A 25,589-nucleotide genomic window follows, 5' to 3' on the forward strand; every position below is an offset into this window, starting at 1 on the left:
TCTACTTAATTAGCATATGTAGAATCTGCTGCTGCCTTTGTCTCCTGCATTATTCCAACCTTATATAATACATTCATATTATGTAAGGATGGGCGCTTAAGATGCTTTTGATGACTAAAATGACTTTTCTTTTTTTAAATTGATTTTCACTGGAGTATAGTTGCTTTACAATGTTGCGTTAGTTTCTGCTATTCAGCATAGTGAATCAGCAGCATGTTTACATTTATCCCTTCTTTTTTGGATGTGGTTCCTCTTTAGGTCACCGCAGAGCACCGAACTGAGTTCTCTGGGCTGTTCAGTAGGTTTTCATCAGTTATCTATACATTATACATAATATCAATAGTGTGAATATATTCATTCTCATCTCCCAATTCATCCCACCCCACCTAAAATGACTTCTTCGCTTACTTTTAGAGTTAATTAGTATTTTAAAAAGTTAAAAAAAAATCTGTGCTGATGGTAAAATATGCAAACAGTACAGAAGCGGATTAAGGTACAAAATAGAAGACCCCTCCCCGACGCTAGGCTCCTCAGCTCCACTCCAGTATATGCACAACACACACAACTCACGCACTCCCTACACGAGTCCTCTTCTCATAACTCAGAAAGATTTCTACATTCTGCCTGTATGAAGCTTTGGGAGAAACACTGCATTCCCTCTTGAGGCTCTTCTGTCCTCACCCCTAGCTCCTCTGCCTGGTAATTCCTGTAAGTGACTCATCTCAGGTGACATCTCCTTCGGTCAGCCTCCCTCCTCAGGAATTTCCAGTCTGGGGTTCCAACCTTTATTGTCACATGCAATATTGTGCATTTGTACACATTTCTATCCTTCCTATTTGCTCCTTGAGTTTAGGGACAGTATTGGTACCAATGCATTGTTGATTCTGACAGTGAGTGAGCAGAGAGACATTGGCTCCTCAGGCGCCGCAGCAAATGGCTTAAATAACATATTGTACTTAGAAAGCTACCTGATTTAAAGCTTTAAAAATCAGACCTGGGTGAACCCAAATGCTACTCAAGAGAAAGCAAAATTACTAGGAAAATAAAAATAAATTCCTGTGCCTTTTTTTCTTTCCTAGTTTCCTTGTAACCTGGAGGGTTCTCAAAGTATGTTTCATGGATCTCTGGGTCTCCCAAGACCCTTTCGGCAAGTTCTTGAGGTCAAAACTATTTTCATGGCCACACTAAGATGTCATGTGTCTTTTTTACTGTGTGAACGTGTGCACTAATGGTACAAAACCAAAGATGGGGAAAGCTTCTACAACCTTAGCTGACATCAAGCCAGTAAGACTTGGATTAAGCAGTCATTAATCATTCTATTACACCTGGACCCTGGAATATACATCTATTATTGCGTGTACAATCAGAAGGACACATAAAACACTTCTGCTGCATAATGAAAAATGATGACTGCCTTGAGAAAAAGCATTTGGTGTTTCCTAGAGCTCTGAGTCAAACTTAACAATTTTTTTTTCATGGAACATCATTTTTACTTGAAAAAAATTACTGATAAAATAACCATGGCTATTCAGATACTGGTACTTGGGCAAACACTTTCTTGAAAATGAAATAAGTGAGTCTGTCATTTCAAGGAAGCAGCCATTTTGCTGCCAGTAATAAAATCAGACTGGCGCAAAAAACAGAATTTTGGAAAACTTGTATCTACCACAATGAGCTCAACACTCCTCAATACATAATGACTTTTCTGATGATGTTGGTGGTGATGTTAATGGAAGTGATTTTTGGATACTGAGTAATGAATTTGGAAGATATACATGGCTCAGTGAACCAATATTTTCCAAATGACCAATGCATATTACCAAAAAAAACATGCATGAGCTAAAAGGTGTTTAAGAGAGAGCCATATATTTACATGTAACAAACTACAGAAAGTTCAGATACTGATTCCATGTTGCAATTAACCGTTAAAGTCCTACTGGTAGATACTGGTGTAGCATCAAAGAATATCCACAACTAACTAAAAAGGTTATTAAAAAAAAAAAAAACTTCCCTTTTCCAACTACCTAGCTGTGTGAGGCTGGATTTTTTCCCATATAGTTCAATTAAAACAACACATTGCAGCTGAATCCAGAAGCAGATTTGAAAATCCAGCTATCTTTCTATTAAGTCAGATAGTAAAGATACAGTATACCTTTGAACAGTGCAGGTTTGAACTGCTTAGATCCACACGGATTTTTTTCACTAAATACGTACTACGGTGCTACATGATCCACCGTTGGCTGAACCCACAGATGCAGAACTGGAGGAAGGGATACAGAGGGGAGATTTTGTGGAGTTTTGACCCAGTGGAGAGTCTGTGCTCTATCTAACACCTGTGTTGTTCAAGGGTCAACCATATTTGCAAAAAATAATACCACTCTTCCCACTAATTTTTGCTTTAGAAAATAGTTATTTTAAAAATAAAAATGTATCATTTTACCATGTAATCGGGTTTACCACAGTCAATTTTTTCAAGTTAACAAATAGTTTTTAAATTCTCGTTTAAAATTTTGAATGTAACTCAGATAAACAAAAGCTCTTTGGGTCCTTAAAGATTTATAAGAATGTAAGGGGGTCCTCCTGTGAATAAAAAGTTTGAGAACCACTGCTTTAAGCTGTAAGAAAATATTCAAAATCATATTTAAATAAACGACTCAGAAATTATTTTACTCAATAAAACGAATCACATGTAAGACAAAATGAATAAAAGTGTGCTAAAATACAAAGCAGAAATACCCAGGAGTCAGGAGACATCAAGGCACAGAGAAACACAGATAGATACACCCACGGTCACACAGATACATACACACACGCTATAGCTGTCTTTAATTTTCTAAGCCTGCAGTGACTGCTACCTATCACTTGAGTGTGAGCACAGCTGTAAAACCAGGTGGACCAATGGTCCCTTCACACTACACTCAGGTAAAAACTGCTCCTCGATTTGCTGCCTGTATTGTTTGTACAACCTATCATTGCTTGAATCTTTGCCTTCAAGTCTCAAAGGCTGGCTTGGTCATAGCATTCTGTTTGCCCTTAGAGTCTATCCATTCATCTACTAAATTAGGCCCCTCCCCATTATATCCTGGATACCTGTTCTGGCTTTGAACTTGAAAACAATTCTTGGCAATGATCTGAGCAACTAATTCCTAGTATTTCCAGCCTAATTAAATCTTCCCTTCCCCAAGTAGACAAGGCAATTTTACTAAAGCACAGAGAAATCAAAAACTTAAAATGACAGTTTCCATAAAAATTTTAACTCTTCCAATGTAAACCAAAAAAAAAAAAAAAAACTTGAAAAACCTCTTTAAATTGTTTAACCAGTGTAATTATTATGTAACTTCATAGAGCTTGTTAATAAAATCTGGTGTACTTTTATTAGCAAGTCTTTAAGACATCACAGATGGAGACTGAAGTAATCCTGTCCAGTCTGCATTCTTAGTGAGAACTTGAAGTCGCTTACTCAAGGCCACATTCCAGGGCCAGACTGAATCCCATTTTTCTGTATCTTCTGATCAGAGGAAAAGGCCAGGAGCCCTCTCGCAGCACCTTGGCCACTCAATTCCCAATGTACATAGTAATGAAACTGAATCAACGGAGCAACTTTCTCCTCTTTCTACTGCCATGCTTCTATAAAAAGACACTTAGAAATAAAACCCAACTAAAAAAAGAACACACTGTATTAGGATACTGACCTGGAAGCACGCACAAGTCAAACTCACAGTCTATTTGGGGCCAGCGCAAGGCCCATATTGAAGTAGAATCTACTGCGTGGACCCGCTTTTCTCTGCGGAAAGTGTTCTGACAAAGGACACCGCGTCGGTGATCTGGGTCCACATCCCACACACATCTTTGCAGCGCCTTTTCTCACAGTCATGTTGGGTGACTACGTCAGACCTCCTCACGTGACAGGGTCTTAGAAACACATGCATCAGATCTCGGAAACAGATTACAAAACAGAAGCCCTTTATGGAGTTCAGCGATGTCTAAGCAAAGGAAAATCCTCTCACGTTGCCTTCTAAATGCAGCCCAAAAGGAGCAGAGAAGAGCTGCATTTATCAGACTTTCACGCATTTAAGCTATCAGATTCAAGAAGGTGTAGCATGACAAGGGAGGTCTGTTTTTCATCTGAAATTCAGGTGGCTGGAAAGGTAACATCAGGAAACTGCTGCAGTCCACTCAACAGGGAGGCAACTTGGCTTGAGCCACCTTTCTTGAATATATTGTTTTGAAAAGGTAAACATTTGGTCTCCAGACTTGTAGTTGCATGCATATAGATTGTGAGAACGAGTATTATCAGATTCACAAGTGACGCAATGTGCCCGGTTAAATATTTTGGGTTGCTTGTTTGGAAAGATGAAAGGGGGAAAAGGTCCTTTGTTTCTTTTTTTTTATTATCCTTTTTGAAACACAGCAGTGTTTAGAGCAGGTAGCCCTTGGGTTCATCTCACGATTGAGCTTGCCCAGACACTTGCTTGCTTAAGAAAGCTGGCAAATGTGCTTGGAGACTCTTATCTCTAAATCCCTGAAGTGCTGCGTACGTTTCTTGTCCTACCAAATTCCACTGATATTTAGAGGTGCTGATGTGAAAAGGAATTTTAAAAGTCTGAATGCTGTGGGAACTGAGTTACCAGAATGACCAGGACAGGGGTCCCGTCCCCTGGAACTTCTCATTTTATGGGTGAGCTTATGATCTAGAGTTGGTATCAAAAGCCAAATACCTTTTTCTTAAAGGCCTACCTGATTGAATAGACCCGTTCCTCTCAGTTGACTGTGACCTGTCAGGGAGGATGGAGGGAAGAACCATTATACACCGTGGCTTCTGAGCAAAAATGAACTTCCTGCTCATTGCAAGATGGGTTATCCTAAAGAAAGGACAGAGAGCAACTTCTGCATGGTGTTAAAACTATCTAAATCCGCCTGCCATTGCACCCTTGTTCTCCACCCCTAGCTCCCTGCACCCCAGCTTTCTAGGGACTCCTGCAAGACAATGAATCACAGTTTGCATGGACTCTTTCTGGATGAACCAGAACCTGGGCAGAGAGGAATGAACCAGGTAATGCACGTGAAAAGCACCAAGCACAGTGCTCAGCACACAGCAGGGGTTCAAAGAATACGGGTGAGAATCAGCTTGAGAACTGACTCCCAGTTCTGTATTCTGCTCGCCTGTGACTGAACAGAACCACTTAGGCATGCAATGCGTAGGGTGGTCTTTTAACTGCACAGAGGAGATCAAGTCAGGCCCTGCCTAGAGCCCTTCAGTGGCTGTCCCCAGATGCTAAGGTGGAATGAAGACCCTCGCTGTGGCCTGTGAGGCCCTGCACTGTCCATGGGTCCCAGCCACTACTCCCAGACTCCCACCGCCTCTGCCACAACTCTGTGCTCACACTCGGTCCTCCCTCTGCTGCCAGTCTCTCCCGGCCCAATTCCAGTCCTGACCAGGGGGCTGGCGCACCCCTGCTGTAGACCCAGCTCAGATGTCAACTCCGAGGGCCCACCCCAACTCTCTATATGCTCCCGCCTCTACTTGCCCTCACATCACCTTCATGCTACATCCTTCAGCCTGCAATTATCACAAGTATTTGCCTGCTTGTTCGCCGTCCACTGTGTCTGCCAGAAAGTAAACTGCAGGAGGGAAAGGACTGTATTCGTCCCGTTCACGGCTGTGTCTCCAGGCCACAGGGCACGGCAGGCACTTGGGAACTATTTGAAAGCACAGAGACTCACCCCGATGAAAAGAGCCACCTACTCTCCTGGCCCCACTTATCTGCTCTGCTTTTTCTTTTCCACAACACTCACAGCATCCCCATACACTGCAGAATTTACTCATTATTGACTGTCCATCTGCCTGCTAGAAATTTAAGCATCACGAGGACAGAAATCTCTGCTTTTCTGCACTGATGCATCTTAGGCACCTAGAATAGTGCCTGATACATTGCAGGCCCTCAAAATAGTCATGTACTAAATGAACAATCTGTACTAAAAGCAGATACACGGTCCTAAATCTGCATTATGTATGGATAGGCACTGTATATACTTCGAATTACAAGGTTCATCTATGTGAATTTCCCCAACCAATTTTGAATAAAACTGCTTTCATCTGATACATTTCAGGTTGTAAAGCACTTTACATATTAATCTATTTAATCCCCTTCATAATCTCGTGAGGCAGACACATAAAATGGAGACACTACTACCAACTCAGGGTTAAATGCATGAACAGAGTCAGTGCTCACCACACGGAAGCTGCTAATCTCAAGCCCACGGTACAGATGTGGAAACGGAACCCAGGGCACTGCCTCACTCACAGCAGAGTGGTAACTGCTGATGCGTGCAGCGCCCAGCCCCCTGCAGGCTACCGCATCACGCATGGGCACAGAGCAGGAGGGAAGTCGGAGCAGCTGACTCGCCATCTCCGAGCACAAGATGGCTCGGCACCACACCCAAGCTGCAGGCGGGTGGTGCAGGCTCACCCCTGAAAAGCCCGAGGCAGGGAACAGACCCGGGTGAACTCCAAGAGCTAGGGCTGGCCAAGGGGTAGCCTGCCTGGGCCCCACACCCAGAAGTCACTGAAAAATGCTGCCTGACGTGAAGCAGAGTGTGCCAGAGGGGTCCCCTGAAAAACCAGCTGGGGATTGGAGCTCAGGCAAGCCGACCCGTGACCATGGACGGTAGTTACCAGGGCAACCTGCTCATTGCCAGAGGATGAGCCTCAGGCCTGGGACCTATCACGACTTCCCCGGGTGTACCGTAATGGGACACAAGGCAATTCCAAGGTGCCAGCTAAACACACAGTCAGTCAGCGTCTGCCCCACAGCCCAGAATTTACTAAACGGCCAAGGCTTTTACACTTCACTCACATGTAGCCAACTTAATATTTTTAGTATTAAAAAAAAAAAAGTTGATTTTTAAAAGTTTGTTGCCAATTCAGTCCAAGCATGTGGGCTGAATCCATCAGGAGGATGAGTTTTCATGTGACTCCCCCCACCCCCCACTTGAGTATTTAGACTTATCTTTTCATTACAGGCGTGGGGATGATACAATCTCAGGGATCATGAGACTCAGGCTGGGGACCTATCAGTAGGGATAAAGCATGAGACCCGTGGTGATGAAGCATCAGGGGAGGGTTAGGGAAAGAGAAGCTGTGGGGTGGGGCCGCCTTTGGGAGGAGGCCTTTCCATGACAGTGAAAAGAATCTCCTGGCCAACATGGAGCTGAGACACAGTTAGTGAGGCTCCTTAGAACTCTGAACCCAAATTCCAGTATCTTTACCAAGGCTTAGAAGGTCTCTGTGATTTGACCTCATTTCCTGCCACTCTAACCCACACCAGCCCTCCTTCTGCTCCTTGAATATGCCTAGGATCTTCCTACTTCAGGGCCTCTACACATGTGGCTTCTGAAACCAAGAATGCCTTTCCAGCCCAGGCAGCAGCCTATCCTGGTCTCTATCCAACAATCCATTACCCCTCAATCAGGTTTACCTGCCCTATACTCCTCAGCAGACTCTTCTTTCATAGTATATACTATTCCCAGGTGGAGCTAGTGGTAAAGAACCGTTGATCCCTGGGTAGGGAAGATCCCCTGGAGGAGGGCATGACAATCCACTCCCGTATTCTTGCCTGGAGAATCCCATGGACAGAGGAGCCTGGAGGGCTACAGTACATAGGCTCAGCAAGAGTCAGACATGACTGAAACAACTTAGCATGCGCACACACACACTATGGTTGTAGTTAAGTATTATTTGACAAATGTGTGCTTTACCACAAGTGTATGAATTCTGTGAAGGCTGAAACTATTTACCACAGTTTCCCCTAGCTCTCAGCACCACACTTGGCACATAACGCGCTGATAAACTTTTATGAAGTAAATGCAAAAACAAAAAACACCCAGACAACAAGCTCTCTAGAGCCCACCACACCTGGCAATGTTGACCAGGCTTTCTGGATCCAGAGTTAGGTCAACACGAATTGCCCTACTACTTGTCACTGATGCTAAAAGGTTGAACATTAAAAAGTCTGACACTGTAAAAGGAAAAACAAAACACACACACAAAAGCAACTCTGCTGATCTAAAACTGGAGCTGGATAAGACAAGCGAGGGCTGTGCACTGCCATAAAGTTACTGCTGCTCACACAAGGTAAAACAATGAAACACAGCTCTGAAGCACCAAAAAATTGCTTACTATTATTGCTTTGGCTCAAAGAAAGGAAAGAGTATTTCTTCAAGCTCTAATGACATGCTTTGTTCTGTTAAAGACAAAAACAACAGGCCCCAAATGGAGCTGCTTATGCTACGCCCCATGTCATCAAACTGGAACTTACTTAAGAGTTCTGGCTCTCCCTGCAATGCAATCCTAGACTAGATATCAGCTTAAATCAGGAATAGACCAATAAGCATTAGTTAGGTAATCTGCCTGACAATCCCTGTCACCCCCTATAAGGAAAGGAACCTTGCAATAACCAACCCACCTTTTTGCCTAGTATAATTTCCTTGTTCTGTTCCCTTCTGCCAATAAAACCTCTCACCTTCTGTAGCTCTTTGGAGCTCCGCTCTGTCTGCTAGATTGGATGTTGCCTGACTCATGAATCACTAAATAAAGTCAGTAAGATCTTTAAAATGTACTCAGTTGAATTTTGTCCTTTTGTCTTTAAGCCTTAAGCATTTGGCCTTTGTCTCCTGAATGCCTGGACTGAACTAGCAACAAACTTTTAAAAGTTAACTCTAAAAAAAATGCTAAAAATTTCAAGTTATCAACATGGGAGTGCAGCATAAGGTCCTGGTGCTGGGTGTCTAAAAAGGCTCCATTTTCGTATCTGTGCTCCCTGCAAGCACTCCCAGGGAGGTCCACTTTCTGGAACCACTTTTCAGTTCCTTCCAAGGTTGTTTCCCTCACTCAGCCTCCTCATGAGATGCTGATCAGGGGAAGGGTCTGCGTTAAGTGAAGCACAGCTGGGTCTGTGGCCTGCTTCTAGGTCCTGTAACTGTGGATGCTTGTGTTTCCTGGTACAGATTTGTGACCCCAAAGGCATACACAAGCCCTCTTTGCCCACCAGGCAACCAGCAGTAAGATGCAAGAGGCATCATAATGTGAGCTTACAATGGTGGTTCTCTGCAGAACGGTACATCGGACTCACCTGTGGAATTTCAAAAAGAATAGGAGCCAGGTGACACTGCTGATACTGAATCCGTTTTGGGAACAGGATCTGGATAGGTGGGTGTGTTGCATCCTGCTGAAAGTTACCCAGGTATGTTGTGTACACAAGCTGGCCCACTGCTTCTAATTACCCTTTGAAGAATCAGGTCACTGCGTCTCCTGTGGGTGTTGCAGCCCCTCTGGGTAGCCTCCCTGAGAACTGCTTTAAAGTGACATTGACATTCCACCATATGTGTGTCAGCGTCCCCCACTCATTCATGGGACAGGAGGAAGCTCACCTAAATATGCCAGCTGCGTGCTATGCCCCCAACACCACAAAAGCACATCCCTGTGCCCAGCAGCGCTCAACACACTCCGTATACGCTGTTCTGATGAGGCCTCACAGCAACCTTATTTTGAAAATGAGAAAACTGAGACTTGGAGAGGCTGTGTAATTTGACCAAGGTCATTTAGTCAGCGAGCAGCAAAACTGGGATTAAAACCTGAGCAGGATGACTCAAAAACTACACTCTCCACTATACGTTTGGAGCACCAAGAAACAAAGTACTTAGCTTTTCCTGCTATCAAAAGTCCTTTACTGGTATCAAAAGCTCCTATGCTCATGACCCCAGCCTACCAACCAGTGTGTGGGCGCTTAGCAATCGGTAGCCTGTATTTGAGCAGGGCACCACCTACAAGGGGACAGGTTATGCCCTATGGTATGCTGTGGGGTGAGGGTCTTGGGGGGGCTCATAGCCTGTCCACAGTTTGGTTGGCCCCAGGCAGGTACCCTGCTGAGGACTACAGCCCCCTGCCAGAAGGGGCTGTATCCCCCATTTGCACGACGATTCTATACGGATCATCAGATGGCCTTGGAGTGAACACTTAAGGTAATTCAGAATTTTCCATAAATTTCTACTTTTATTTTCTTTAAAAAATGTAAACTTCAGGGGCTTCCCTGGTGGTCCAGTGGCTCAGACCTTGTGCTCCCAATGCAGGGGGTCTGGGCTTGATCCCTGTTTGGGGAACTAGATCGCACATGCTGCAACTAAGAGTTCAAACGCTGCCATGAAGATCCAAGACCCTGCATGTCGCAACCAAGACCTGGGACAGCTAAATAAATAAGTAATTTTTTAAAAAAACTTCATTTTAAAAAAGTCATCAAAGTAATAGATGACACTATTAAATAAACATTATCATTTTGGTCCATTTCCATTTCAAGGTAATATTTATCAAATGTCTACCACCCTCCAGTTATTGAGTATAACACAAGGGGCTACCACAAGAAGTGGGCACAGAAGGGGCATACTGCTGCTGCTGCTAAGTTGCTTCAGTCATGTCCAACTCTGTGCAACCCCATAGACGGCAGCCCACCAGGCTCCGCCGTCCCTGGGATTCTCCAGGCAAGAACACTGGAGTGGGTTGCCATTTCCTTCTCCAGTGCATGAAAGGGAAAAGGGAAAGTGAAGTCGCTCAGTTGTGTCCGACTCTTCGTGACCCCGTGGACTGCAGCCTACCAGGCTCCTCCGTCCATGGGATTTTCCAGGCATGAGTACTACAGTGGGTTGCATAGGGGGGTGATTAAAGCGACTGAACTAAGAGAGCTGAGGGACCCCAGAACACTGTATTAGTCCACTCATGAAGCAGGGTTCTCCTGAAGGATAATGTGGGATACAGCAGACCATGTCCAGTCTGGCACCGTGGCTAAGAGCCTGAACTCTGGTGTCCAGTCTGGCTCTCATCACATTCTGGCTATGACCTTGGGCAAGCTTCTTACTCTGCACCTCAGCTTCTTCATGTGCAAAATGGAGCTAATAATAGCATCTTATCAGGTTAAAATGAAGATTAAATGACAGTAACCATGAAGTGGTTGGCTTAATATCTGGCACAAAGTCAAGCTTAATAAACATTAGCTATTATAACTATTACCAATTAATTATTATTAGTGGTAAATGTCAGTAGGAACAAGTATTACCAAGTCTTGACCACAGCCCCAAATACAGGGAATGTGAAATTCCTCAATGGTAGGGACAAATACTCTATTTCACGGAGTTCCCCAGTCCCCCTCACAGTGTTAACCACCCTAGAGGGGCTCATCAACTAATCATCTTCCTAAGGCCAAAAGCAGTTATTACATCTGAGCCTTAGCCTGTATGTGGGCATTGAGTTGCAAGAATCATCAAAATGATTTTCTTTAGTTGCATCATATTAGCACTTCTTCTAAGCCTATGGAAGAAAGCATTAAAATCTTAAATAAAAATTATTCAAGTTGGCTATTAGCAATTTTTTAGCAATTAGTAAAAGCTCGATAGGAAGGAAACTAAAATAATGTATTTCAGAGAAATAATTTATACATTTCTTTTGTGTGCACTTGTCTTTTTAAGTCAGAAGGTCATTCAACTTTTGGCTACAAAAACCAGGCCTGGGGCTGGTCGTTTATTGGATCATGTGCTTGTTTTATTTTTATTTTCTGGCCATTTGGCACATGGGATCTAAGATCTCCAACTAGGGATTGAACCCATACCCCCTGCAGTGGAAGCATGGAGTTTTAACCACTGGACTGTAGGGGAAGTCCCACGTGCTTGTTTTATATGGTGAAATTCTTTTATTTCATAAGAAAGCCTTCCCTGTGTTCTGCTTCATCACCTCTCCTATCTCTTTAGTCTCTTGGCAGACCACATTTGCTCCTCTGCCCTCACACAGAGGGTATTTTTGCAAGGGTAAAGTCTTAAGACGTCCTCTCTCTTACTTTAAACTAGGAACCTAATAACAGCAGTTTGGTTATGATTTATTTTAGAGAACATTTTGATGTTCTGGATTTTTCATTTAAAAATCTTTTTAGTTTCTGTGTCAGTTTAATGGATTCATTAGGTTGTGGCTGATTCAGTGAAATTTTGTTTGAAAATCTGGGTTTGGTCTTGGGTTTTGCACATTTATGTGCTGATTCTGGATTTTGGTTCAAGCTGCCATTGAATTCCCTGATTAAAAATTTTGACAACTGTCAGAAGGAGCCAGTTGTGCCAAGCTTTCTTTTTCTCGGTCCCCGAGCTGTCCTTTCTCCTCCTGTGGAGTCATCTTTATCCTCAGAGGGCAGAGCAGGGCCCCCACTCACACACTCCTGGGCTCAAACTCCAGTCCTGCCACTTAGTAGCTGTATGGATTTAAACAAGTTAATTAGCATCTCAAGACTTGGGCTTTTTTTTTTTAATCTATAAAATGGATATAATAGTGCAACTTAGTTCTTAATAGGATTAGAAGCGACAATCCAGACAAACCACAGTATCTCAGTCTATTGCTCTTTCACACCCTGATAATTTTCCATGAAAATTCCAGAAAACAAAACAATCCCAGCAACTCTTTTCTTTAGCTCATCTCATTATGATAATAGCAACCAATTTAACGCCTGTTGGTTGAAAGGGTGTTGGAAGCAGGGGGTCATTTTGTAAGTGGGGATTTCCCTGGGGCTGAAGTGGAGCAACGAGTGGCCTGGAGAGTCCCTGGCTTCAAGGGCTTCCAGGGAGCCTGGGCAACTTAGCTCTGGCGGGCCAGACAGGCAGGAGTTATGGGACTCAGGTCAGGCTGACCCCAACAGAAGGGAAGTTAGAAAAACATACTTGTGGAAAGGAAGTACAAAAATAAATACTCAGCAAAATAAGGGACTGTGGGTAACACACTGTGTGTTAGTCGCTCAGTCCTGTCTGACTCTTTGTGATCCCATGAATTGTAGCCCACTAGGCTCCTCTGTCCATGGAATTCTCCAGGCAAGAATACTGGAGTGGGTTGCCATTTCCTTCTCCAGGGGATCTTCCTGACCCAGGGATCGAACCTGGGTCTCCTGCATTACAGGCAGATCCTTTACCGTCTGAGCCTGTTAGGGAAGTCTGTTAACATGGGTATAGTAATGTAATTAAAAGAACACTTTCAAAGAACAGGTATATGTATCATAATATAGTATCAATAAAGCCAGTAACTATGTGTTAACAGGTGCAAAATCAGTGATTCTATTATTTGGGGGAGTCCTGCATGCCTGTTACACATATTTCTACCAACCCAACTATGAAGAACGAGCAGGGAAAAAGAAGCTGGGTTCTCAACAACCAGGGAGAGCTTCTACCCTCGAGTGGCCTCTTCAGGGCCACGGGTCGCTCTTTTCAGCCTGGTAAAGGCACTGAGCAACACCGCTTCAACCCTCATCTTAGCTCTGAATTAGATTATTGCTTAGTTTTTTCACATACAGAAATACCAAGAACATCCAGATGGCTAGTCTCACCATTATGAGGAGTAAGGGTTGGGGAAGGCAAAGCATTTTTCAGCTCCAGTGCTCTGTTCTCTTTACACCTTCAATCTGTTCCATCCTCACTTTGTGGAGAAGGCGGCCTTGAAGCACAACAGGGCAAGCGATGCTCTGAGTGGTGATCAATGCCAGCAAGAAGGAGAGGGGACGAAGCAGAGTCCTGGACCAGGAGAGGTGGGGCTGGATACAGGACATGGGAGAGGGAGGCCAGAGGAAAGGGGCCTGGGGCTCCCTCCTGAGGCCTCTGTACTGATGCCCCCCACCCTGCTAGGAAATAGGACCCCGGGTGCTGTACCACAACTCCTTGGAAGGTCTGGCTTACTGTGTCACTGAACATGCCCACTCTACTCTCCCAGGTGTCAAGGGCATAACAGGGTCAGAGACATAAAAGTAAATTCCCCAAGGCAGACCCTCACTTTGAGAGCAGGCAGTTCCTCTAAGGGATCAGCCCCTCATGATCCCTGAGGAGCCTTTCCCAAGGCAGCAACTCTTTCACGACTGTGTCCTGAAGTTCTTTTCCACTTGATGACTGGAGTACATTCCCAGTTCCCAGTGCCATGTCCACAAGATGGTGCTGAGTCCACACAAAGAGATGCTCTTGGGTCCTGAGTCACTGGGGATCCAGTCCCTAAAACCTTTCTCAAAATGGGCAGATGAACAAATTTCATTTCAAAATAAATAGACCTTGGGTGTTTTAGATAACAAAAAGCATAGAGCAAGTTTCTTAGTGGAGCACGCCTTCTACTTCTTCATTTGCTATAGATGGATTCTTGATATTCTTCAGACCAGGGGTGGGGACCACTACACCCAGTGTGGGAATTTCCTGCTTAGAGAAGCAGTCCTCACGTAGAGCCCTCAGTTGTGACCTCTGCATGTGACAGCCCTTAGAAGGTTTGCATGTCCCTTCCCTGGGCTAAACATCTAAAGTTCCTGCAACTAGGCCCCAGCAAAGAGAATTTTATAGACAAGGAACTTTAGATAGTTTAGTCCAACCCTCTCATTTTAGATATGAGAAAATGGAGGCACTGAGAAGTAGAATGACTTGCGTAAGGTCTCATGGTATCACTAAAACAGGATTCCAGATTTCTGGCTCCATACACCTTAAGCATATCACTATACTCCTCAACTGGCAGCCACCAGACCTGCTCACCGACACAGGACCTTAGAATGTTCTTGACTTCCGTAAGCCCCAGTCTCTTCACATATAAACTGGAGCAAATCATACAGACCTCGTGGGCTGCTGGGGGGATTCAATAAGAGTAGCAGGTGGCGCTAGTGGTAAAGAACCCACCTGCCAACGCAGGAGACATAAGAGATGCGAGTTCAATCCCTGAGTTGGGAAGATCCCCTGGAGAAGGCAATGGCAACCCACTCCAGTATTCTTGCCTAGAGAACCCCATGGATAGAGAAGCCTGGAGGGCTGCAGTGCATGGGGTTGCAAAGAGTCAGATGCGACTGAAGCAACTTCACACACACACACACAAACATACACACACACAACAAGGGCACCCAGTCAGGGCAAGTACATAGCAAACAGTGTGTGATAATTGATTTTATTTATAATATTCAGACTTATGTTTTGGCATGGAGTTCTCCTTTCTGCCTTTGTGTTCTTCTTCCTTGGCTTCCCAACTTTCAAGGCTGAATTTTTAAACTGATCAAAAATTCATGGCTTCCCATGCTACTCAGCTGGTAAAGAATCTACCTACAATGTGGGAGACCTGAGTTCCACTCCTGGGTCAGGAAGATCCCCTGAAGAAGGAAATGGCAACCCACTCTAGTATTCTTGCCTGGAGAATCTCCTGGACAGAGGAGCCTGGCGGGCTACAGTTCATGGGGTTGCAAGAGTCGAATACGACTTAGCGTTATCTTTCTTTCTTTCTTTTCTTTCAAAAATTCACTCATTCGCGTGAAATGTAGTTGTGTTCCTTTGGTCCATAATTTCTAGTCTGTTGGAATATTTCCGAAAGACAACGCTATCTTAAAATATAACTACTGATTCCTTAAACACGATATGCTGACTCCTCTTTCAGAAACTTCCAGGTAAGTCTAGGGTGGTAATGTCTGTGACAAAAGGTGGTCTCCTCTGCTCTCCTCCAAAGACTGGCAGAATGTGATCAGTCTTTTTATCCACTCAGACTTTACCATCAGGACTGTTATACTGATGACGACTTAGAAAATATTCTTCAACTTGTTAGAATAAAAAAAAGATAAAGCTCAGTTTCATCTAAAAGAGGAAGAAGGTTGCAGCCACGCTATCAGGAAGCAGCCCTGACTCTGCGAAGAGAAGCTCCAGTGTGTTAATACACTAATATGTTTGGATGGAGACACTTGGACCGCAGGGTAAGTGAGCTTTTACCCTGAGACCTCAAAACTTCAGAGTTGCTGGGGATAAAGTTGTTGGGAATAGACTATGAGCTAAAGAACAAGATGGCAAGGCCCTGGAGCTGATCTGTGGTTCCCGGGCTGGTCCTTGGTTATAGGCATTCTCCCAGCTCCATTGCTGGAGAAGGCACTGGCAACCCATGCCAATACTCCTGCCTGGAAAATCCCATGGACGGAGTAGTCTGGTAGGCTGCAGTCCATGGGGTCGCTAAGAGTTGGACACGACTAAGCGACTTCACTTTCCCTTTTCCCTTTCATGCATTGGAGAAGGAAATGGCAACCCACTCCAGTGTTCTTGCCTGGAGAATCTCAGGGACGGGGGAGCCTGGTGGGCTGCCATGGGGTCGCACAGAGTCGGACATGACTGAAGTGACTTAGCAGCAGCAGCAGCAGCTCCACTGTATCAACAAGCACAGCAAGACTAATTTTCCAAACATTCTTCTCATTCCCTCATCCTAACTAGCTCAGGCCACTTGTTTTTCAGGGGCTCCCATCCCAGCATCCTCGGATCCTGTTGCTCTGCAGAATACAGCCAGCCTGTAGTCATTCCAGTGCCCGTATCTGCTCACCCGGAAAAACACTGCCTTCCCCATCCTGCGTCTTTCCAGACATCAACTTTCTGAAAACTTTCTTGTTCAACAAACATAGAACAAAAAGAAAGAACACTTCACCTTAGTCCTGTTTAGCCCTCTACCATGTATAAGGCAGACTTCCCTGGTGGCTCAATGCTAAAGAATCTGCCTGCCAAGCAGGAGACATGGGTTGGATCAAATTCCTTCTAGCATACTTAAAAGGAAGACTGTATGTATGTGATTCTAAATATTAGTAAATATAAACCACCATCTCATCTTCTGATTGATATGTTTAGTAGCTGTGTATCTTTATTGGCCAAAGTCAGTGTCAAATGTGTACTTGCCACTCAAAAAAATACACATTAGCTATTTTTACCAATAAAATGGGTTTCTCCTGTTCAGCCTATATACCACAGACATACTGCTGACTAGCTGATCATTTATGCCTTTTACTTCACATTCTCTGCCATTCTGCATGACTTGACCACACAGGGATTTATTTAATTCGTTCCGTAAAGTGAGAATGATGCCTGAGATGATTATCATGATAGTTAAATGAGGCAATGATTACAGAGACCTCAGCTAGCAGGTGTTCCCTTCAGTTCAGTTCTGTTGCTCAGTCGTGTCCGACTCTTTGCGACCCCATGGGCTGCAGCACACCAAGCTTCTCTGTCCATCACCAACTCCCAGAGCTTACTCAAACCCATGTCCATTGAGTCGGTGATGCCATCCAACCATCTCATTCTCTGTCGTCCCCTTCTCCTCCTGCCCTCAACCTTTCCCAACATCAGGGTCTTTTCTAATGAGTCAGCTCTTCATATCAGGTGGTCAAAATATTGAAGTTTCAGCTTCAGCATCAGTCCTTCCAAAAAAATATTCAGGGTTGATTTCCTTTAGTATTGACTGGTTTGATCTCCTTGCAGTCCAAGAGTCTTCTCCAACACCATAGTTCATAAGCATCAATTCTTCGGTGCTCATCCTTCTCTGTGGTCCAACTCTCAGATCCATACATGACTAATGGAAAAGCCATAGCTTTGACTAGATTTGACTAGCTTTTAAGTAGCTGTTCACTTAATGGGATTATATACTACTGCTTCTACTGCTTCAACTTCATTACATTCACTAAAACCAAGTAGAGTTTTTTTTAATATTTATTGATCTGGCTGCTCCAGGACTATGCACTAGGGATCTTCATTCTTTATTGTGGCACACAGGATCGTCTTAGTTGTGGCATGCAAACTCTCAGTTGTGGAATGTGGGATCTAGTTTCCTTACCAGGGATCAAACTTGGGCCCCCTGTTTTGGGAGTGTGGAGTTTGAGCCACTGGACCACCAGGGAAGTCCTTTAGGTAGACTTTTGTTTTCTAAAAAGTGCCTGATGTACTATAAGGCAGTACGGATACCATGATTCAGAGAAGCAGAAAAATGATTTCGTCCCCTTGGCCTTATTTAATCCTTTATTTCTTTTCAGAAAGCTCCAGGAGCCCACAGTCCAATGGAGGACAACAGACATGCAGACAAACAGCTCCTCTGTGACGATGGAAGTGCTCCAGTGAGCACGCCCAGGGCTGTGAAGGAGGCAGCCTTACACGAGTTTGGGGAAGGATAGTCAGGGAAGAGGAGGTGGAACCGAGTCTGAGAGACACTGAGAATTTCTCTGGGATCCAAGAAGGAAAAAGGCATTCTATTCTAATAAGAGGTCAGGCAAAGGCAAAGGAGCAGGAAACAGAATGACACATTTGGAGAATGGCAAAGAGGTGGGGTTTCCCATATGGCTCAGTGTTAATGAATCTGCCTGCCAATGCAGGAGACACAAGAGACATGGGTTGGATTCCTGGACTGGAAAGATCCCCTAGAGAAGGGGATGGCAACCCGCTCCACTATTCTTGCCTGGGAAATTCCATGGCCAGAGAAGCCTGGTAGGCTACAGTCTGTGGGGTTGCAAAGAGTCAGACATGACTTAGTGACTAAACACACAAAGAGGTGGGATGTCTGCTGCACAGACGCCGGGCAGGGCCGGATGGGAGATGGAGATGGAGAGACTGGCAGGCACCTGGTCATGAAGAAAACACCAGGAGGGCCTTGGGTTTGATCCTCCAGCCTGGTAGAGAAACCTTACCTGCATACTGGAATGGGAACTCAAGCACATGAACATGAACACTCAGGCTCCATCTCGAGATTCTAATTCGTTTGGTCTTGGGTAAAAAGAAAAAACTCTCCAGGTGATTCTAATGTGCACCCAGGACAACGGTGAGTCCTTGAAAAGATCTGAAGCAGGAATCATTTAGACAAATATGCAGACAGGTCATTCTGGGAGCATTTTGATGAGAAGGATGTCCGGAGGGGGCTGGAAAGAAGGCAAAGAGACAGCGGGGGATGGCAAAGAGAGAAATAAGTAAAAGCTATTTGAATGGAAGAATCAACTAGTTATAAACTCGAGGAGAGAGAAAGGGGGAACCAGACCAGAGGGCTGGTCTGGCAGAAGAAGAATTAAGTCAGTGTGCCCTCTGAGGAGCCTGTGGGAGACGCAGCTGGCACTCTCAAGCAGGATGCCTCCACAGTGGACTTTGATCTATGATGGACTTTGATGCTAAGAGGAAGCTGGGCTGAAGATGCAGCCATGCATCGCACTGACACACAAGCTGGCTGCACACATGAGCATGGATGATGCCCAAAGAAAGCGGATGAAAATGATGAAAAAGAAATAGGGCAAAAGAAGGAACTTGATCAATACCGATACTGAGAGGTGACTGGATGTATCAGAATCACCTGGAGGTTCTTACTAAGAATTTGGTTTCTTGGTGCTACCCCAGACTGAATCGGAACAGCCAGGGGGTAAGACCCCAGAAACTGATTTTTCCCAAGTTCCCAGGCACTTCTGAATCAAGGTTAGGCTGGACACTGTATCAGTTTGCTAACACTGCCGTAACAAACTACCACAAACTTGGTGACTTAAAACAACAGAGATTTATTCTCTCACAGCTATGGAGGCCAGAGGTCCAAAATCAAGATGGAGGCAGGGCTGTGCCTGCTCTGAAGCCTCCAGGGGGACCCTTCCTGCCTCTTCCAGCTTGTGATGGTTTTACGGTCCCTTGGCCTGTGGCTGCATAACTCCAATTTCTGCCTTCATCTTCACATGGCCCTCCCCTCTTACTGCATCTCTCTTCTCTGTGTCTCTTATAAGGACACTTCTCATTGGATTCAGGGTCCACCTGATAATCCAGGATGAATTCATCTCAAGATCCTTAAAAATTTACATCTGTGAAGACCCTTTTTTTCCCCAAAAGGGTCACATTCACAGCTCTGGGGATGTAGAAACATCTTCTGGTGGGCTACCAGACACCATGACGATAACTCAACTGGGTGGATGGGGGAGGGGACTGGAATCCAGAACTTCAAGCTAAATTCTCCAACAGTGGCAGGAAGAGGTGGAAAAAAACAAACAAAAAACCAAGAGAGAGTCATCTGCTAAGTATGCAGCTCCACTTCTAAGTCTCGTGCAGCCCTAGGGATCCCAGGCCACTACGTGTCCAGGGCTCCATCTGAAGGTACTTTAGAAAACAGAAAAAAGCACCACAATTACCGATTGATTAAAATACTACACCACGTTACCCTCAAAACAGAGGTGAGCACTTTGAAGGGCTGAAAAGGCTTTTATTTAATTCACTTTCTAAACTAAATGAATTTGATATGAAGCTAGGATTTCATCTCTAAGATGCTGTGGCCATTTTCTCCTCACCACCTTCGTAACTTCCAGTCCAAACAATAAGTCACCATGGGAGAACGACATCAGTTATTTCCATTTTCCGAAATATTTCCTAGGAGGGATTTCCCTGGCAGTCAGCGGGTATGGGTTTGATCCTTGGTCGGGGGAGCTAAGATCCCATATGCTTTGTAGCCAAAAACCCAAAAAACATAAAAAAAAAAAAATCCACAGAAGCAATAATGTAACAAACTTAATAATGACTTTAAAAAACAGTGCACATCAAAAAAATCTTAAAAAGAAAAAAAAGGTGTTTCCAAGGAGCAGGCGATCCTCTCAGTCACCAACACTGAAGAAGGTTCGGCTATACCTCCCTTCTCATCACCTACCAGTGTCCCAAAATCTTCACAGACTGCCCTCATTTTTACATCTACACATGCTCTATCTTCAAAGTTCTACATTATTACTATTTGCGTGGGCCCCCTGATGCACATAAGTGGTCTATCCTCTAACAAGGAATTCCCCTGCTCGGCAAGAGGGTCTGCATGGCCAAAGGGTCGATGGCGAGTGTTGCGGGTGGGTGAGTAAGGAGTCGGGTACTTGGCTGAAGTTAAAGTCGCAGCCAGGGGGCAAAGCTTTCAGGATCAGATTCTCAGTGTGGTCAAAACCACCCCATCATACAAGCCTACAGTGTAATGTGAAAGGCACACCTCTCCGCAGCCTCCACCCAGACACTGTCCCAAAGAGACTGTGTAGAGGTACACAACCAAGTTTAAGGTTTAAGGAAACCAAGTTTCCATATCTGCTGGGGAAACGACAACAGTTATCATGGTGATGATGATGGTACCAATGACGATAAAAGCTAATATTTACTAAGCACTTTCTACATGCCAGGCCCTGTGCTGAGTGTTTGCAGACATTATGACTCACTTAGCACCAAGAGAGCTGATGAAAAGGAGAGTGATTAAAAGATGTTTAGAAAAAAGGGAAGGCATTATAAATTCCAGGATGTTCGGAAGGTCAATAGAGTGTCAACAGAGAAAGGGAGGACAATTTTCACATTGTCCCAGCCTAGGATGAGTTAGAAAGTAGCTAACTGCCTGATATTTCAGAAAGCATCCTTGGACCAAGGAGGTCAATATCACAGACCAGGTTTATCAAGATATGCCTGCTGTCCCCTGTTTTCACCCCATTGCCCAAGACTATCCAGATCAGCCTTGGCATTTAACTGCCTTGGGAGTGACGTGGCCAGATAAGATGGGGCTTCCTTTGGTGGGTTCTTCCTGTTGCATCCTGAAATGGGCACTCTGAGCACAGAGCAGCTTAATCAAGGCTGCTTTGTCTGATGCCTCTCCAGATGTCCTTGGACACAAAAGCTGTGTTCTCCCGACGAATCACTTTGCCCGTATGAGATGGACACACTTCACAGCCAAAGTAGCTCCTTTCTTTGCTGTGACATGGAGAAGGCTCGAGGGCCATGAATTTTTCTTGGGCTGGGCCTTGGAGAGCTCCAAGCCCAACACTCTGCAGGAAAAGACTGGGCAGGTTGCCACTGAGGAAATCCAGCCTGGTGGATTGAGTCAGATGGTGAAGCTCTACAACTGCTGAGCAGAGCAGCAGTCCAGAGGCTGAATCAGCCTGCAGACCTGGTTCATTCAGCCCTACAGTACTTTAGAAGTTTTCATGTCCTCCAGTTTGCCATGATCTGACCATTCTATCTTCTTAAATCCAGCCTACATTGAACATCCATATCACCTTTCTGTCCCTGTATATATCAACATTTTAGACTCTAATCTACAATGACATAGAGAGAGATCACTTACACCTGTAATGTATTAGTGACTCACGGGCCTCCGAAAATTTAAATGGTGAGATACCAGTATTCAAGTTTTCAAAACTACAGAAGTACACAATTTTAATGAAGAAGAGGCGGTCAGAAGCCCTCACACAGAGTATATTTGGGTCACATAATATTTCTTCAGGTTCCACCTCCAGTTTGTTCACTCCCATGTGGAAAACTTCCTACTGTATGAGTCCTGGGAGACAAAAAGCATAGGTATCATATTCTCCACTTTGATTCAAATTGTTTTATTTTTAAATTTTTATTTGCTTATTTTTGGCTGTACTGCAAAGCTTGCAGGCTCTTGGTTCCCTGACCAGGGATTGAACCCAGGTCCCAGCAGTGAAAGCATGGAATAATAACCACTGGACCACCAGGGCACTCCCTAAAGTCATTTTAAGGATATGGTCTGCTCAAACTCTGAGAAACGGATGATAACTCCTCATCAGACCTCCACACGATCAGACTCACACTCTCCATTTTTAGAGAGGGTTCCAGGGGCTTCCCTGGAGGCCCAGTGGTTAAGACGCCATGCTTCCACTGCAGGGGGTGCAGGTTTGATCCTCTGTTGGGAAACTAAGATCCTGCATCCCATGCAGCATGGCCAAAAAAAATTTTTTAACTAAAAAATTAAATCTAGGAAAAGAGGGTTCCATATTCATCATTAGCAGGTGATGTAACAAGGGAAGCAGTAACTACAGAAGATGCACAGCTCCCTACCAGGTAAGGGCATTTTGAATTGATATCATGTTCCTTCACTGCATGACCCAGACAATAACAATTCTAGAAACTAGATCAGAGAAGCACAGCCTGGATGTCAAACAATAGGGTCAACACAATAAAACCTAACCAGCAAGATCACAAATGTCCTTGGGTAATCTCAGAGAACTTCTCAGTGGAACAACGGCGATCTCTTCAAGGAAGCAACCGTACCTGGTCTAGAGACTTTGGGGGTGCTGGTGCAGAGCGAATCCTTGGTTTGGAGACCAATCTAAGCATCTGTCATACTGGGGGGGCCGGGTGGGAACCTCCTGGAGAAGAGCTGCTCATGCTCATGCTCTGTCATACTTCCTCCCTGTCAACAGACAGCCCCGTGTTCCCAGCAGATCCCCACCTGGATCCATCCAAAATGCCAACGCACAGAGATGATTTGTATGGCCCTGGGCTGTCAGCTATTTACTTGAATCCACGTAGATACTTTCCTTGCACACACATTCCTTCTCTTCTGTTTTCCACAATCTCTCCCCCCAGTGTTTTCCACCATTTCTCTTCCACCTCCCGTTTTCCCAGTTTGAAGCCGCCTCTGGTAATACCGCAATCTCTGGAAATAGGCCAGGCATGACACACACCTTGTAGAACTGTCACTTCGCCCTGCAGTTCAGGAGTGCGGGTGACTGGAGGGACCATCAAACAAGCCCACCAGCTGGGCTGACGCATGACCAGAGGCCCAGAAGCTTGTCTGCACTGTGGAAATGCTACCAAAACCCTGGCCAGACACACACATGGATGCACAATGGTTCAGACAAAAGAAGCCGACTGGGAAAAACTGTGGGGTGGGGGGAGGGCAGAGTATTAAAGGAACTAATTCCTGTTTGCTTCTGCCAAGTTTACCTTCAAAATAAATCTGATCAAAACTAAATGAAGGTTTCTGGCAGTAGGGATCCAAACAGTTCTCCCTGCTCACCTGTTTTAGAGTGAAATGATCTGGGGGCGAAGGGAACAGGGAACAATTACGTCAATAAATAAGTTGCCTGCATTAAAAAAAAAAAAGTAAAATTCCCCAGACAAACCTAAACTCAGTGTAGATATAAGCCCACAACAGACTGTTGAGAAAAATTATGCTTTAAATACACTGATTAAAAAAAAAATCTAAAAATAGGCTGTTCAGTAGAACAGCTCGAGTCTCTGCCTGTGCTTTCATTTTAGAAAACAAATGCTCATGGACTTCTCAGGGGGAGGGGTTTAGCACAGGGATTCAAACTCACAGAAAATGGCCACCGGGGTTTAGAAATCTGAACGCAACTGCCAGGGGCACTCAAGGGACCTTCTGGAAACACAGGGCACTTACCTTTCACAAGAGTCAGTGCTACAGACAGATATAACCTGGGGTTTTGCCCCACCAGCGACATAAATCATGGGCTCCGAAGTGTTTGTTTGCTGAACGCTACAATGACTAATCACCCGACTTTTATTTTTCTCCCTGAGCCAGAGAATCTCACGTGGAGGGGGGGAACAGGTCATTTCTAATGTAAGGGAGCTGCTAGGATTGGAGGTAAGATTCCTGTTTAAGCTTCATACAAGAAAAAGAGAAGTTAAGGACCTCGAAAAGTATTTCCTAAAATAGGGACGCGCAGTCTTCTTATCAGACATGCCAATCATTCAATAGAAAAGAAAGTCTTAAAATAGATCATTCAAACATGGTACAAAGCTCTTGAGTGATTTCCTGAAACTTGTCAAAAACATAAATGAATATTCCGACTTAAATAAACAACCAAACAAGGTCAGAACTCACTTCGCAGTGTATATTCATTCACAGGGAAAAAACAAAATGTTCTCCCAGGTAATTCACAATGCTTCTGTGCAAAAAAAGTCAACTTGCAGGGTAGAGTGGCTAAAGAAAACTCCAGAATTGCTAGACCTTGACAGGAAAAAATCTTAAAGGTCAGGCTTTTTTTTTTTTCTTCAAACCCGATTTAGCACAGCACCCGGGGTGGGCCAGTTCTCTAATGTCTGAGTGAAACCCCGTTTGGGGCTTCATTTCACTGCCACGTCATCCCTTTTTCCGTCTATCCCTGTGCCTTCGGCTTCCTCAGAGTGGTCCTCCCACCCCTTCCCGTTTGAAAGCAAAGATGGAACATGCATTAGTCTGAGGGAAAGGGTGGACCAGGCAACAGAAAGAATTTGCAGCAGGGACCCCGGAGGCAGTAAGACTGGCCATGGCCTCCCCTAGGAGTACCAAGGACCACCCGAGACCTTGCTCTCCAAGTTCGGATCAAGGACTATAGGACCAGAATAGACGGGTCTACACAGGGACAGACCAGAATGCTGAGTAGGTTCTGAGACCAAAAAAAAATCCTCCCTTTGGTCTAGAAGTGAATCGGCGTTCTATGAGAGCTCATCAGAAATCTCCGTGCCTGCGTGAAAATGCTTATGCGTTTGGGGAGACGGATTCTGAATGCCGCTGTCTTCTGCCTGGCGAGATAATAAATTCAGCTCTGTTTTTACTGAATCGCTGGTCTTATTATCTAGTGATAATCAACTCTGCAAATAATCACAAGGGTTCTAACACAAAAACAGGAAAAATAACACAAACAGAACGGGACCTAGAAACAATATCCCATGCACAAAGCAGGAAGTGGCAGCTTGTATCTATCTCACCTGGCACAAAGCTGGCCTTCAGGGGGTGGCCGAAAGAACCCCAGGATGCTCCTCTAGCACTTGAACAGCCACTGGACTCCTCAGGACCACAGGGCGATGAGGACCACGTGCACAGGTGTGGCCAGCGACATAGGCTGTGCGAGCTGGGTCTTCCTCTTTATACTCCTTGAAAAAATGCTTCATTCCTCTCAAAACTAAATTATTGGAGACCTTAGCAATTTTCACTTAAATAAGAGAGGGAAAATTTAAAAAATAGGAGATAGCCTTCTGCCTCTCTTAGTTTAAAA

The 25,589-nt window shown here is 44.7% G+C and overlaps 1 protein-coding gene across 20 annotated transcripts in view; it reads right to left on the reverse strand.

Annotated features, from left to right (window-relative positions):
* ZBTB38 (zinc finger and BTB domain containing 38) overlaps window positions 1-25,589 on the reverse strand; it is a 77,997-nt gene that overhangs the window by 12,010 nt on the left and 40,398 nt on the right. For 5 of the 20 annotated variants that reach the window (XM_088840206.1, XM_088840215.1, XM_088840225.1 and 2 more), the window contains one exon: window positions 4,738-4,775. The exons of 12 other annotated variants lie outside the window; for them this stretch is intronic. The gene's annotated coding sequence lies outside the window, so the exon portion shown is untranslated. 3 more of the 20 variants (XM_088840211.1, XM_055412696.2, XM_088840232.1) reach the window with 3 other exon arrangements.

Source organism: Moschus berezovskii, chromosome 1 (assembly GCF_049115385.1).
Source record: "Moschus berezovskii isolate FMDL1 chromosome 1, NW_MosBer_1.0, whole genome shotgun sequence".
NCBI lineage: Eukaryota > Metazoa > Chordata > Mammalia > Artiodactyla > Moschidae > Moschus > Moschus berezovskii.